Source organism: Chiloscyllium punctatum, chromosome 18 (genome assembly GCF_047496795.1).
Source record: "Chiloscyllium punctatum isolate Juve2018m chromosome 18, sChiPun1.3, whole genome shotgun sequence".
Lineage (NCBI taxonomy): Eukaryota > Metazoa > Chordata > Chondrichthyes > Orectolobiformes > Hemiscylliidae > Chiloscyllium > Chiloscyllium punctatum.
The window spans coordinates 76335408-76351918 of record NC_092756.1 but is presented as its reverse complement, the minus strand read 5'-3'; the positions used below and the strand labels follow the sequence as shown (position 1 = coordinate 76351918).

Here is a 16511-nt window from a genome sequence, read left to right as displayed (position 1 = left end):
TTCCAGTTAATAAGGGGAGATGGTGGTGCAGTGCTAGACCTGGAGTAGGAATCCAGAACACCAAGTTCATGGGGTGGGGGAGATGGACTGTAATCCCACCATACAAGGTGGTGAAATCTCAGCTCAGGAGGAGCTTTGTCTGATGATAACCATATATTGCTATTGAGGTTTGTCAGGAACCTAACTGGTTCCATATTCTCCTTTCAGGAAGAAAACCTGGTGAGACTACAGACCCACAGCAATGTGGTTGACTCACCCTCTGGGCAATAAACGCTGGCCTAGTCAGAAACATATCGCATTCCTTCCCTGTAGCTCGGTCACAATCCTGGAACACCCTCCATTGATTCATTGTAGGTTTACCTCCAACAAATGGTCAAAAATCACACCACACCAGGTTATAGTCCAACAGGTTTATTTGAAAACACGAGCTTTCGGAGCATTGCTCCTTCATCAGGTGTAATGAGAGAGGAGGCATCAGACACAGAATGTACAAGTAAAATATCAATGGGTCATACAAGTGATGTAAATGTATGGAACAAATCCAAAATGGCCGACTCCCTCCTGTTAAATCTTCAATCAGTTCGAAAGGAGATACAGGCAGCACATGGATTGCAGTGGTTCAAAAAGATAGCTCCCCATCACCTTTCAGGGGAAACTAGGGAGAGGCAATAAATGTTGATCTAGCCAGCAATGTTCACGCCCTAGAAATGAATAAAAACAATCCCACAATGGAGTAAACTGCCAGGGAAAAAGTCATAGTGTAATGACTTGAAAACATCAAGTCCCAACTTTGGATGGTTTCTATTATTATGTTTTACATGATCATCCAAAACTCACCAGTCATTGACATAAAGGTTATGATTTGGAGGAGCCGGTGTTAGACTGGGTCGGACAACGTTACAAATCAGACAGCACCAGGTTATAGTCCAACAGGTTTATTGGGAAACACTAGCCTTCGATGCACTGCTTTTTCATCATGTGGTTGTGGAGCAGGATAGTAAAACACTGAAGTTTTAGCAACAGGATTGCAGTGTCATGGCATGTAATATTAAACAAATTGAGCTGAAGTCTTTCATCTTTTAGAATGATCATGTTCGTTTCAGTTCCTTGTTATGTACATCCCAGACCTTTGTTAAAGTTACATTCTCAAGAGAGTTTTAACAATCGGTGCCATCTCAGCTCAGATAATGCATTGAAGATGTGGGATTAAAATCTGTGTGTCCCAATGTTCGCTCAAACTGATTCTATTTCTAAAGTGGCATTTACAGAATCTTACATGGTTTTATGCAGTTTTTGAGAAAAACTAAAGATAATTCTGAACGTACAAATTCACCCCACAAACGTATATGTGTGTGCGTGCAGGGGAGACCGAGTGAGTGTGTGCATTTGGGTGTGCGTGGGATGGGGCGATGATGTGAGTGTCTGTGAGAGTGTGTGTATGTGTATGTGTTTGAGTGTAATGGGGTATACATCTGTGAAAAGGTGTGTGTGTGGGTGGGAGTGTGTATGTGTATTGTGTGACAGGATGAGTGTGTGTGTGTGTGTGTGTGTGTGTGTGAGTGTGTGTGTGTGTGTGTATGTAGTGGGGTCAGCTGTAGTGTGACATAAACCCAAGGTCCCAGTTGAGGCCATCCCCATGGGTACCAAACATGGCTATCAGCCTCTGCTCGGCCACTTTTCGTTGTTGCCTGTCCCAAAGCCCACCTTGGAGGATGGTTACCTGAAGGATTGAGGTTGAAAGTACCTGATCGTTGAAGTGATCTCCGACTGGGAGGGAACACCTCTGTTTGGTGATTGTTACGCGGTGCCCATTCATCTGTTGCCGTAGCCTCTGCTTGGTCTCACCAATGTACCATGCATTGGGCATCCTTCCCTGCAGCGTATGAGAGAGAAAACGTTGGCCGAGTCACATGAGTACCTGCCGCGTACATGGTGGGAGATGTCCCCATGTGTAATGGCGGTATCCATGGCGACACTCTGACACGTTTTACAGTGTCTGCTGTGACAGGGTTGTTTGGTGTTGTCCTGAAGGCCGGGCAGTTTGCTGTGAACAATGGTCTGTTTAAGGTTTGGTGGATGTTTAAAGGTGAGAAGTGAAGGGATGGTGAAGGTCTTGGCGAGGTGCTCATCCTCATCGATAATGTGTTGCAGGCTGTGGAGAATGTGACATAGTTTCTCAGCTCCTGGTAAGTACTGGATAATGAAGGGGACCCTGTTGGTTGCAGCTCGTGTCTGTCTCCTGAGGAGGTCATTGCAGTTTCTCCCTGGGGCATGTCAGAACTGGCGATTGATGAGTTAAGCATCGTATCACATTCTTATCAGGGCATCCTTGTGTACTTCCAAGTGCCCCTCACATTCCCCCTCACCTGAACAGATCCTGTGTAAGTGTACGGCTTGTACAGAGGGGACGGCTGTTTTAATATGTTGAGGGTGGGTTTGTGGTTGAGTGAGGTGCTGTGGTGTCCATCCTTGATGGAGATGCATGTGTCCAAGAATGAGACAGATACTAAACAGGAGTCCATGGTGAGTTTGATGGTGGGATGAAACTCGTGAAATGTTGGTGAACATAAATGTTGGGAGAGTGCAGCATTGTTCTGACATGAACACAACCAAGGTTGAGGGGATCAATTCTCCTGACATGGCCCCAGAAGCACGTGTTGTCCCAGTGACCTAACAGCTCCATCTCTGATCTTCTAAGCTACTGCCTGTGGTTTACATCCCTTCTGGGGATACTTTCAATTTAAACATTCTCTCCAATTAAAACCCTCTCACTGCATTATCTCCATTCAAATTAAGTTAATCTCTGACCTAATGTCTTTAAAAATCTGCATGGCTGCTTTGAGATCATCGAACTGTACAAACATTGAGCTTGCTTGACCTCTATACTGTCCTGTTGGCATTTAACAGGAAAGCTGGGAATTTGTCTTGCAAACGTTTCCTCCCCTGTCTAGGTGACATCCTCAGTGCTTGGGAGCCTCCTGTGAAGCACCTCTGTGCAGTTTCCTCCGGCATTTATCGTGGCCTGTCTCTGCCGCTTCCGGTTGTCAGTTCCAGCTGTCCGCTGTAGTGGCCGGTATATTGGGTCCAGGTCGATGTGTTTGTTGATAGAGTCTGTGGATGAGTGCCATGCCTCTAGGAATTCCCTGGCTGTTCTCTGTTTGGCTTGTCCTATAATGGTAGTGTTGTCCCAGTCGAATTCATGTTGCTTGTGTTCTGCGTGTGTGGCTACTAAGGATAGCTGGTCGTGTCGTTTCGTGGCTAGTTGGTGACACCTTTGTAATAATTAAAAACACAGAAATAGAGAACACACACCAGATCATCAACGCCACACTCACAGGAATCCAATTCACTAGAGAGGAAGAAAAGGACAACCAACTCCCATTCCTAGACGTGATGGTACAGAGAACACCGAACGGTGAATTCACCACAAAGATTTACAGGAAAGCCACACACACAGACCAAGTCCTAAACCATGAAAGCAACCACCCCAACACACACAAACAAAGTTGCATCAAGACACTATTCAAAAGGGCCACAACACATTGCAGCACACCAGAACTACAAAAAGAGGAAGAGGAACACCTATCCAAGGTATTCGCCAAAAACAGATACCCTCGCAATTTCATCAACAGATGCCTAAGGGAGAGACAACGGAACGACGACATGCCGCAACCCAAAGGACTAGCCTCACTACCATACATCAGGAGCATTTCTGAACTGACAGTCAGACTACTGCGACCACTAGGACTCATAACAGCACACAAACCAACAGCCACGCTCAGACAACAACTCACCAGAACAAAGGACCCGATACCCAACGTGAGCAAAACCAATGTAGTGTACAAAATCCCATGCAAGGACTGCACAAAACACTACATCGGACAAACAGGAAGACAGCTAACGATTCGTATCCATGAACACCAACTAGCCACGAAACGACACGACCAGCTATCCTTAGTAGCCACACACGCAGAAGACAAGCAACATGAATTCGACTGGGACAACACTACCATTATAGGACAAGACAAAAAGAGAACAGCCAGGGAATTCCTAGAGGCATGGCACTCATCCACAGACTCTATCAACAAACACATCGACCTGGACCCAATATACCGGCCACTGCAGCGGACAGCTGGAACTGACAACCGGAAGCGGCAGAGACAGGCCACTATAAATGCCGGAGGAAACAGCACAGAAGTGTTTCACAGGAGGCTCCCAAGCACCTGAGGATGTCACCTAGACAGGGGACGAAACGTTTGTAAGACAAATTCCCAGCTCGACGACCAGAACCACAACAACTAGCACCCGAGCTACAAATCTTCTCCCAAACTCATTTAACAGGAAAAAATGCAGGTGAAATAAAGTTATTCCACACTCAATAATTTATATTTACATTCAATGAGTTGGACCAAGATAACAGTAATCCTAAAGGTGGAAGATTCATTGAAAATATTTGATTTGCAAGTAATGATAGACACAGTGAAAAGTTTTATCTTGTGAGCAATACAGGCAGCTCACAGAGTTAAGTAACATAGATAAGTAAACAATAGGGAAACAGCAGCAGGAACAACAACACAGGTACAGGCAAATATTGAGAGTCTGTGAGACCGTTCAGTATTCTAACAACAGTAGGGTAGAAACTGTTTCAAAACCGGTTGGTGCGTGTGTTCAGGCTTCTGTACCTTCTCCCCGATGGTAGAGGTTGGAGAAAAACATTGCCAGGGTGGGATGGATCTTTGAGAATGCTGGAGACCTTTCCTTGACAGTGGGCCTGGGAGATGGATTCTATAGATGGGAGGTTGACCTTTGTGATTGTCTGGGCCGAGTTCACCACTCTCTGTAACCATCTCCGATCTTGAATGGTACAGTTGCCAAACCAGGTAGTGATACATCCAGACAGAATGCTGTCGATGGTGCACCTATAAACGTTGGCAAGGGTATTCTCTGTCAGTAATATCCGATGTTCTGGAGGGATCAGTGTTGAAGGGTTGGTTTGTTGATGAGAGTGTGATGAGAGCTGGCTTCCAAAAGCAACCTCTCCAACCGCACTCTCAGGAATCTCGTCCCCATCCAGAAACAGCAGCCACTTGATGACCACCTTCAACATTCAATCCTGCAGATCCTCGAAAATCTTGTGCAAGATCATGTTGGATACCACTGACCATCAACTGAATGCAGAGATGGGGATTTTTCCAAAATAGATTAGAAATAAAGGATAAGCCACAGAGACACCCCAGATGGGACTTGAACCCACAATCTCTGGCATTGGAGGCCAGTGCCTTATCCATTAGGCCACTGGGGCCCCACATGCAGGTTGCCAATGGCAGCCTTTAAATACTGCACCCTGACCTCTCATAGTGTGTGTTTCTGAGTGTGAGATGCTTACTGATTGTTTTTTACCCCTTCCATCTCATGCTAAATTGTTGGCTGCTTGATAAATTGATCCCGCCTCCCATTTCTGCCCAAATGGACAGATGAAAAATCAACCAAACTCCAACTTTCTGGATTAGTGGTGCTGGAAGAGCACAGCAGTTCAGACAGCATCCAAGTAGCTTCGAAATCGACGTTTCGGGAAAAAGGGCTTTTGCCCAAAATGTCGATTTCGAAGCTACTTGGATGCTGCCTGAACTGCTGTGCTCTTCCAGCACCACTAATCCAGAATCTGGTTTCCAGCATCTGCAGTCATTGTTTTTACCACCTTCAAACTCCAACTTTGCACATCTCAAGTCTGAGGAAAATGGAGCAGACAGGAAAATAGCCAAGGGCTCAATGTTATTTTGTGCAGCACTTTCAAGATATTTGCAGTTACTGGGGAAGGAGGAAGTGGAGATGTTGCAAAAAGCTGCATTGAGGACAAATCAACACAATCTTAGCGGGCATTCAGCCCATTGTGGCTGTGCTGTCTCTTTCAGACAATTCACCCCAAGATCTCCCAAATCTCGGAATTGCCTTGTGCAAGGTTCTATTAAACAGCATTTGCCATAATCTCAACTCAGGCACAATGATTTTTAACAGAGTAGTTTAAAAATCCAGTCAATTTGGATTGAGATGAAGTTGACATGGGATGAAAATCAGCCACTGCAAAGAGCAGGCTTAAAAATGAAATCCCAGATTTCAGAGGCCAGTGCCATAGCCATTAGGCCACGAGGGCACTATATTGGCAGACTACTGAAAACAGTTGACCTCAAATGAGTGTGACAGCCAAGCACACTCCCAGATCAGTGACAACACACTGAGGGATGCACTAAAGTTTCGGGCAGCTGCTGCCAAGGTGTAACAGGGAAACAACACAGTCTCAGGTCTTTCTGACAAATGATCACATCGTCCTTTCAGTTCTCAGACCCTCTTGGTGCCTGACACTGAACAGAGATCGTTCACTGCCCAAGTACAAAATGCCTTTCTTTCCACAACGATACAGAAGGTTTGAGAAATGTCAATATTCCAATGGTTTGTTGGTTCTTTTCTCTCTGCATAGACTGTACACAATTGATTTAGAACCTTTGTATGCATTTCCAAATAATGTTACAAACTGTTTCAATACTTTGTGAACAAAATCAAGTTGAAACGCAAATCAAATTTAGTCTCCCTTTGTCCCCATCACCAACAAGAATACTTGAGTAAAGTTGTGAGGAATTCATCAGATCAATGAGACTCCAGGAATTCTTCCAAGATGTCAGCAATGATCCCAATGAGCCAACCAACGAACGGGAACAGTCATCAGAGAGATCCATCGTGGAGCGACCAAAGAAGGAGTCAATTTGTATCCCTGCGGAGAGCCGCTGTCCTGGCCTTGAGATGTATGCTCAACCGTCAGGAGATGGGTGAATGTCAGATTTAAAAATCTCACAACACCAGGTTAGAGTCGAACATGTGGAAGCTCTAGGTTTCGGAGCACTGCTTCTTCATCAGGTGGTTGTGGAGAATAAGATTGCAAAACGCAGAATTTATAGCAAATGTTTACAGTGTGATGCAACTGAAATTGTATCTTGAGAAATTGTATCTGGATTGTTTGTGAAGTCTCTCATCTTTTAGAATGGCCAGGTTGGTTTTCGTTCTTTCATATGTAAATTGCAAATCTTTTATTAAAAGTTACATTCTCAAGTGAACTTTAACAATTGGTGTCGTGTCGGCCCAGATGATGCATTGAAGGTGTGAGCTCCCCTGTGTGAGGCTGTCTGTGCCACAATGGTCAGACTGATTCTAATCTAAAAAACAGATTTACAGCATCTCACATGATTCATACAGTTTTTGAGCAAAGTAAAATATAATTCTGTCAGTACAAGTTAATCACACAAACTTATATGTGTGTGTGTGTATATGTGTGTGAGTATATTTATGTGTGTATGTGTGTGTGTGTATATGTGTGTGTGTGTGTGTGTATATGTGTGTGTGTATGTGTGTGTGTATGTGTGTGTGTGGGTGTGTATGTGCGTGTGTATATGTGTGTATTTGTGTGTATATGTGTGTGTATGTGTGTGTATGTGTGTGTGTATGTGTTTGCGCATATGTGTGTATATGTGTGTGTGTATATATTTTTGTGTGTGTGTGGGTGTGTGGGTGTGGGTGTGTATGTGTTTGTGTGTATATGTGTGTATATATGTGCGTGTGTATGTGTATGTATGTGTGTGTGCATATGTATGTGTGTGTATGTGCGTGTGTGTGTATGTGTATTTTTGTGTGTGTGTATGTGTGTGTATATGTGTGTGCATGTATGCATGTGTTTGTGTGTATGTGTGTATTGTGTGTGTATATGTGTGTGTTTGGGTGTGTGTGTGTGGGAGTGTATGTGTGTGTGTATGTGTATGTGTGGTGTATGTGTATGTGTGTATGTATGTGTGTATGTGTGTGCATATGTGTGTGTGTACATGTGTGTATTGGTGTGTGTATGTGTGTGTGCATGTGTGTGTGCATATGTATATGTCTGTGTGTATATATGTGTGCGTGTGTGCGTATGTTTGTGTGTCTTTATGTGCATGTGTATGTGCATAGAACATAGAACATAGAACATAGAACATAGAACATAGAACAATACAGCACAGAACAGGCCCTTCGGCCCACGATGTTGTGCCGAACATTTGTCCTAGCTTAAACACCAATCCATGTACCTATCCAATCGCTGCTTAAAGGTCACCAATGATTCTGACTCTGCCACTCCCACAGGCAGCGCATTCCATGCCCCCACCACTCTCTGGGTAAAGAACCTACCCCTGACATTCCCCCCTATACCTTCCACCCTTCACCTTAAATTTATGTCCCCTTGTGCGTGTGTGTGTATGTGTATGTGTGTGTGTGTGTGTGTATGTATGTGTTTGCGTGTGTGTGTATGTGGGTGTGCATGTGTGTGTGTGTATGTGGGTGTGTAGTTGAATGGGGTCACCTGTAATGTCCCAGTTGAGGCCATCTCCATTGTTCCCAAACTTGGTGATCAGCCTCTGCTCGGCCACTTTTCATTGTTGCCTGCCCCGAAGTCCCCCTTGGAGGAAGGGCCGAGGTCGAATGTCCCGAATTGCTGAAGTGTTCTCTGACTGGGAGGGAACACTCCTGTCTGTTGACACTCAGAACAGCCCCACCCCCCCACCCCATACACGCACGCGCACACACACGCACACAAACACGCGCGCACACATGCACACACACACGTGTACACGCACACACACACACATACAGACACACACGCGCACACACATGTACACACACGTATACACACATACACACACACGCACACACACACACACACGTATACACACATACACACACGCGCGCACACACACACACACATACACGCACACACACACACACTCACATGAGCGCACACACACGCGCACAGACACACAAGCACATATAAGTTTGTGGGGTGAATTTGTATTTGCAGAACTACATTTTACTTTGCTCAAAAACTGCATGAACTACAGAGCTAAGGAGAGAATTGTGGCAGTTCCCAGAATCAGGTGACTCAGTGGTTATCCCTACTGCCTCACAATACCAGAGTCCCAGGTTCAATTCCAGCCTGAGATAACTGCTTGTGTGGAGTTTGCACATTGCTCTGGTTTCCTCCCACAGTACAAAGGTGAATTGGCCATGTTAAATTGCCCATAGTGTTACCTGTTTCCACACTGTCGGTAGTCTAATCCAGGGGAAGGATCTGAAGGCCCGAATTTACGAGAGCTCTAAGCTCATGCCTTTCCAGGACTTCTCAGCGGTGGGAAACCAGAAAAGAAAACCTTACGATGATGAGCCTAAGACATAGGAATGGAAGTAAGGCCATTCAGCCCATCGGGTCCACCCCGCCATTCAATGGTGAATGATGGGCATTTCAACGCCACTTGGTGGCACTCTCATCGTCACCCTTAATTCCTTGCGTGATCCAGAATTTATCAATCTCTGCCCTGAAGACAATTAACATCCTGGCCTCTGCTGTGCTCCACGGCAATGAATTCCACAGGCCCACCACTCTCTGCCTGAAGAAATGTCTCCTCATTTCCGTTCTAAATTGACCCCCCTCTAATTCTCAGGCTGTGCCCATGGGTCCTGATGGAAACACATTCCCAGCATCCACCCTTTCTAAGCCATGCATTATCTAGTAAATTTGTATTCGATCTCCCCTCAACCTTCAAAACTCTAATCAATACAATCCCAGGATCCTCAGCTGTTCATTGTATGTTAAGCCTCCCATTCCAGGGACCATCTGTGTGAATCTCCGCTGGACATGCTCCAGTGCCAGTATATCCTTCCTGAGGTGTGGAGCCCAAAATTGGATACAGTATTTCAAATGGGGCCTAACCAGAGCTTTATAAAGTCTCAGAAGGACATCGCTGCTTTTACATTCCAACCCTCTTGAGATAAATGGCAACATTACATTTGTTTTCTTAACCACAGACTCAACCTGCAAGTCAACCTTTACAGATTCCTGGACTATCATTCCCAGATCCCTTTGTACTTTGGCTTTATGAATTTTCTCACTGTTTAAAAAATAGTCCATGCCTGTATTCCTTTTTCCAAAGTGCAAGTCCGAGCATTTGCTCAGGTTGAATTTCATAAGCCATTTCCTGGACCAGTCTCCTAAACTGTCTAAATCTTTCTGCAGCCTCCCCACCTCCTCAGAACAACCTGCTTGTCTGCCTAACTTTGCATCATCGGTGAACTTCACCAGAATGTCCCCCAGTCCCTTCATCCAGATCATTAATATATAAAGTGAACAGCTGCGGCCCCAACACTGAACCCTATGGGACACCACTTGTCACCAGCTACCATTCCAAGAAAGAACCTTTTATCCCAACTCTCTGCCTTCTGTCAGACAGCCAATTCCCAATCCATGCCAATAGCTCACCTCGAACACCATGGACGCTCACCTTACTCAGCAGTCTCCCGTGAGGCACCTTATCAAAGGCCTTTTGGAAATCTAGGTAGATAACATCCACTGGGTTTCCCTGGTCTAACCTACTTGTTACCTCTTCAAACAATTCTAACAGGTTTGTCAGGCATGACCTTCTCTTACTAAATCCATGCTGACTTGTTCTAATCCAACCCTGCACTTCCAAGAATTTAGAAATCTCATCCTTAATGATGGATCCTAGAATTTAACCTATAACCGAGGTTAGGCTAACCGGCCTATAATTTTCCATCTTTTATCTTGATCTTTTCTTGAACAAGGGGTTTACAACAGTAATTTTCCAATTATCTGGGAATTTCCCTGACTCCAGTGATTTTTGAAAGATTGAAAATAGCCTCGACTATTTCTTCAGCCACCTCCCTCAGAACTCTCGGATGTAGACCATCGAGGCCGGGAGATTTATCAATTTTTAGACCTTTTAGCTTTTCGAGCACTTCCTCTTTTGTAATGGCTACCATATTCAAATCTGCCCCCTGACTCCCCTTAATTGTTAGGATAATGCTCATGTCTTCCACTGTGAAGATTGACACAAAGTATTTACCAAGTTCTTCAGCCATTTCCTTATCTCCCTTCACGAACCGTCCTGCATCAATTTGGAATGGCCCAATTCCTCCTTTTGCCTCCCGTTTGTTTCTTATTTATTGAAAGAAACTTTAACAATCATTTCTAATATTACTGGCTAGCTTCCCTTCATATTTGATCCTCTCCTTCCTATTTCTATGTCTTTGTTATCCTCTGTTTGTTTTTGTCGTCTCCCCAATCTTCTGATTTCCCAGTGCTCTTGGCCACTTTGTAGGCTCTCTCTTTCCCTATGATACATTTCCTGACTTCCTTTGTCAGCCCTGGCTGTTTAATTCCCACCCCCTGACGGATAATGTTTCTGCCAAGACAAGACTGAGGGAGTTTGGGATCCAGTACTCTCTGAGGTATCCGGCGCTGCTCCGATAACCTTACATGGATCCGTACATCTCTTTGATACATCGGAGAAGGCAAGAGACTTTGTGGACAAATTAACCGAATCTGAACAATTTAGTATCTACAAATAGTGTTGTTTGGTTATGTCTTTGTTGTTTTTTAAAAAAACCGAGGAAGTCAAGTTGGAGCGTTCTTTTCCTTGTTTTCCCTATTGGTAATAATCCGGTTTAAACTGTGTTTGGTGGCGGTTGAGATGTGTACTTTCAATTTCTAAGTGTAGTTATACCAGAGGATGGGTGGGGTATTTACCCCAACGATCTTAAATGTTTTTTCTCTTTGTTGTGGTTCTGTTCGCCGAGCTGGGAATTTGTCTTGCAAACGTTTCGTCCCCTGTCTAGGTGACATCCTCAGTGCTTGGGAGCCTCCCGTGAAGCGCTTCTGTGCTGTTTTCTCTGATATTTATAGTGGCCTGTCTCTGCCACTTCCGGTTGTCAGTTCGAGCTGTCCACTGTAGTGGCCGGTATATTGGGTCTGGTCGATGTGTTTGTTGATAGAGTCTGTGGATGAGTGCCATGCCTCTCAGAATTCCCTGGCTCTTCTCTGTTTGGCTTGCCCTATAATGGTAGTGTTGTCCCATTCGAATTCATGTTGCTTGTCATCTGTGTGTGTGGCTACTAAGGATAGCTGGTCGTGTTGTTTCGTGGCTTTCTGTGTGTGTGGCTTTCCTGTAAACCTTTGTGGTGAATTCTCCGCTCGGTGTTCTCTGTACCATCAAGTCTAGGAATGGGAGTTGGTTATCCTTTTCTTCCTCTCGAGTGAATCGGATTCCTGTGAGTGTGGCGTTGATGATCTGGTGTGTGTTCTCTATTTCTGTGTTTTTAATTATTATGAAGGTGTCATCCATGTATCTGACCCAGAGTTTGGGTTGAAGTTGTGGTAAGACTGTTTGTTCTAACCTTTGCATTACTGCTTCTGTTATGAGCCCAGAGATCGGGGAGCCCATGGCTGTTCCGTTAATTTGTTTGTATATTTGGTTTTTGAATGTGAAGTGTGTTGTGAATTCACCACAAAGGTTTACAGGAAAGACACACACACAGACCAAGTCCTAAACTATGAAAGCAACCACCCCAACACACACAAACGAAGTTGTATCAAGACACTATACAAAAGGGCCACAACAAACTGCAGCACTCCAGAACTGCAAAAAGAGGAAGAGGAACACCGAGACAAAGTATTCGCCAAAAATGGATACCCTCGCAATTTCATCAACAGATGCCTAAGGGAGAGACAACGGAACGAGGACGTGCCGCAACCCAAAGGATTAGCCACACTACCATACATCAGGAGCATTTCCGAACTGACAGCCAGACTACTGCGACCACTAGGACTCATAACAGCACACAAACCAACAGCCACTCTCAGACAACGACTCACCAGAACAAAGGACCCAATACCCAACATGAGCAAAACCAATGTAGTGTATAAAATCCCATGCAAGGACTGCAGAAAACACTACATCGGACAAACAGGAAGACAGTTAACGATCCGTATCCACAAACACCAACGAGCCACGAAACGACACGACCAGCTATCCTTAGTAGCCACACACGCAGAAGACAAGCAACATGAATTCGACTGGGACAACACTACCATTATAGGACAAGACAAAAAGAGAACAGCCAGGGAATTCCTAGAGGCATGGCACTCATCCACAGACTCTATCAACAAACACATCGACCTGGACCCAATATACCGGCCACTGCAGCGGACAGCTGGAACTGACAACCGGAAGCGGCAGAGACAGGCCACTATAAATGCCGGAGGAAACATCACAGAAGTGTTTCACAGGAGGCTCCCAAGCACCTGAGGATGTCACCTAGACAGGGGACGAAACGTTTGTAAGACAAATTCCCAGCTCGACGAACAGAACCACAACAACGAGCACCCGAGCTACAAATCTTCTACCAAACTTTGAGTTTTTTCTCTGTATTCATATTGCTATTCTATGGTATATTTACTTTCTATTCTGCTTATGTTTGTGGTACGGCTCTAGCTAGAAGGAGGGAAACTGTTTGGGATGGCTAGATGCCCACTTATGGGCAGTTTGGGATGGGTAGTTGCCCACTTTGGGCAGGAGGTGAGTTCCCCTATTCAGCGCCATTGGCACTTTATATGGTGGTTTGTATTGCTTTTAATCTTTGATAGTTTTGTAGGTTTGTTAAATGTAGTGGTTTCAGTTTATGTAGTTTTTATATTTGATGGATCATATGACCCTAAGGCTCAGTGATTTGTGGTTCGAGTTCCTCCTCTCTGGAATTTAAATGTTCCTGCAGAAGGTTATGGCTAATGACTTGATTAAATGGTGAACCTGGAATATCAAGGGAATTCGAGGAGAAAGTGAGGACTGCAGATGCTGGTGATCAGAGCTGAAAATATGTTGCTGGAAAAGCACAGCAAGTCAGGCAGCATCCAAGGAACAGGAGAATCGACGTTTCGGGCATCAGCCCTTCTTCAGGAATCAAGGGAAGTCACTCACCAATTAAGAGGAAGAAGGTACTTTTGAGTCTTAGAAAGGAGAAAGTGGATATTCCTTTGTTACAGGAGACACACTTGGATGACAGGGAGCATTTGAAACTACAGCAGAATGGCCTTGATTGGGTTTACTTCACATCATTTAATACCAGAAGTAGGGGAGTGGCTGTATTGGTGAGGAGAATCTCCAGGTTAAGTTACGAGAGTGCGTTAAAGACACACACACAGGAGGTTTGTAATTCTTATAGCCTTGATAGATGGGAAAAATATGGTGTTTAAATGTTTATTGCCCTCCAGTGCATCCCCTCAAGTTTTTGTTTTCTAAATTGATCAGTCTTGTGTCCTGGCATATCATTATAGGGGGAGATTTTAACTGTCTCATGGATCCCACAGTACAGAGGTTGCCCAAAGGCCCCCCCCCACACCCGATCCCCTCTGTATAAACTAAACAATTAGTGGATCTGTGTGTGGAGTGAGGGTTGGTGGACATCTGGAGGTGTCTCCACCCTACAGGCAGGGATTTTACGGTTTTCTTTCCCAATCCACACAGATGTCACACCAGGATTGATTTTTTTCCAATCCCCGTGACAACCCTGGACTTGGTGGCACCTTGTACGATCGGTAATATTACCATCTCTGATCACACTCCAGTGTACCTGTTGGTTAAGATTAAGGACGTTACAGTGGGTCCAAGGCACTGGCAAATAGATCCCTTTATCCTCAAGGATAATACGTTTGTGGAGCATTTCTCTTGGGAATTTTGGGCGTTCCTAGACATTAACTCACGCTTGGTTAGTAGCCAATCCTTCCTTTCGGAAATTGCCAAAGCCTATGCCAGTGGGTCAGTTATTTCCTACTCTGCCAGTAGGAGGCGGAAGAAGGGTGAGCAGCAACGTCTCCTCGAAGCATAGTTGAAGGCAGCTGAGAAGGCCTACTTTGACAGGCCCTTGTTGGTCAAGTTACAGAGGATTACGGCGCTGCGGTCTGCATTGAATTCCGTGCTCATGCAGACAGCAAAGAATGAGCTTACTTTTGCAAAGCAAAGGTTATATGATCATGGTGACAGGTCTGGTAAATACTGAGCATATCTCACAAGGAAAAGGAGAGCCCCTCAAGCCATTACGGTGATTAGGGAAGGGTCTGGGAACCGAACGTGTGACTCCAAAAAGATTAATGTGTCATTCCAGAGATTTTACTCTAATTTATATCAATCTTAGGTTTGTGAGGAGGGTAGGGCCAAAATGGAGGCTTTATTCAAGGATCTGGAGCTCCCGGGTGTGACCCCTGAAAAGGGTCTTTTCTCAATGTCCCGTTATCAGAGCAAGAGGTGCAGGAGTCTGTGAAGCAGCTTCAGAGTGGAAAGGCACCCGGTCCTGATGGACTTCCCAGCGAATTCTAGAAGGAATTTATAAACATATTGTCAGGCCCGATGTTCAACATGTTTAATGACCCATACAGCCATGATTATCTCCCGCCATCACTGACAGTGGCCAATATTTCGCTTGTTCTTAAAAAAAGGAAGGTCCCGGGGGACTGTGCTTTGTACAGGCCAATTTCACTCTTAAATGTGGACTTTAAAATCCTCTCTAATACTCTTGTGTTAAGGCTGGAGACTGTGTTACCTTCTATTGTTAAAGAGGACCAGACGGGCTTCATAAAGGGCCGCAGATCCTCCAATAATGTTAGGAGGCTGCTTAATGTAATTCAAGTGTGTCAACAACAGTCAATATAGGGATTGGTGATTTCTCTAGATACAGAGAAGGCGCTTGACCGAGTTGAGAGGCCGTACCTTTTCTATACTCTGGAGCGGTTTGTTTTGGGCGAAGTTTTTATAAGATGGGTAAAGGTTCTCCACAATGACACTCTTACTACAATCATCACCGACAGGGTGTGATCAAGCAATTTTCACATTTTTGGGGTCAGCCGACAGGTCTGTTCCCTTTCCCCACTGCTTTTTACAGTGGGGATTGAATCATTGGTGGAGGGCATTCATAGGGATCCCAATATATCAGCTCCAGACGTGGGGTCAAATTTACATCAGAGTTTATTGTATGTGGACGATGTCCTCATTCTTTCATCAAATCCAGCAGTTTCAGTCCCTCGCCTGTTAGCATTCATCTGTGTGTTTGTCACCTTTTTGGGGGACAAGATTAATCTTGCAAAATCAGAGGCTGTGCCTATGGTTGGTCTTATGAAAGTGTTAAATCTTGAGGGTGAATATCGATTCCCATTTAAATGGTCACAGGGGGGTTTTGTGTATTTGAGCATGTTCATTACTCCAGTTCTGAATCGGCTGTTCAAAGCCAATTTTGTTCAATTATTTGACAAAATCAAACAAACCTTCAAAGATGGAGGCGCTTCTGGTCTCGTGGTTGGGTCGGATAGCGCTTATTAAGATGAATATTCTCCCTCGTTTACTATCCCCTATATGGATGCTCCCCCTGATTTTGGATAAGCAAACATTCAGGAGACTGAACGGCTGGTTCAGCCCCTTTATTTGACATCGTCAGTGGCCCCTCATTAAATGAGCTAAACTGCGATTTTCTCACAGACTGGGGGGAGTGGATCTCCCAGACATTAAAAGCTACCAACGAAGCTCACTTTTATCCTACATGAGTGATTGGGCTTGTGGGGACCCTCTTTCAATATGGTTCGATATTGAAACCTCCCAGAC

General features: G+C 44.8%; 1 non-coding gene across 1 annotated transcript; it reads right to left on the bottom strand.

Annotated features, from left to right (window-relative positions):
* Nucleotides 1-5229: 5229 nt before the first annotated feature.
* Nucleotides 5230-5302, bottom strand: trnaw-cca (transfer RNA tryptophan (anticodon CCA)). The gene has a single exon. It is a non-coding gene; the product is annotated as a tRNA-Trp (tRNA).
* Between the last annotated feature and the right edge of the window lie 11209 nt (nucleotides 5303-16511).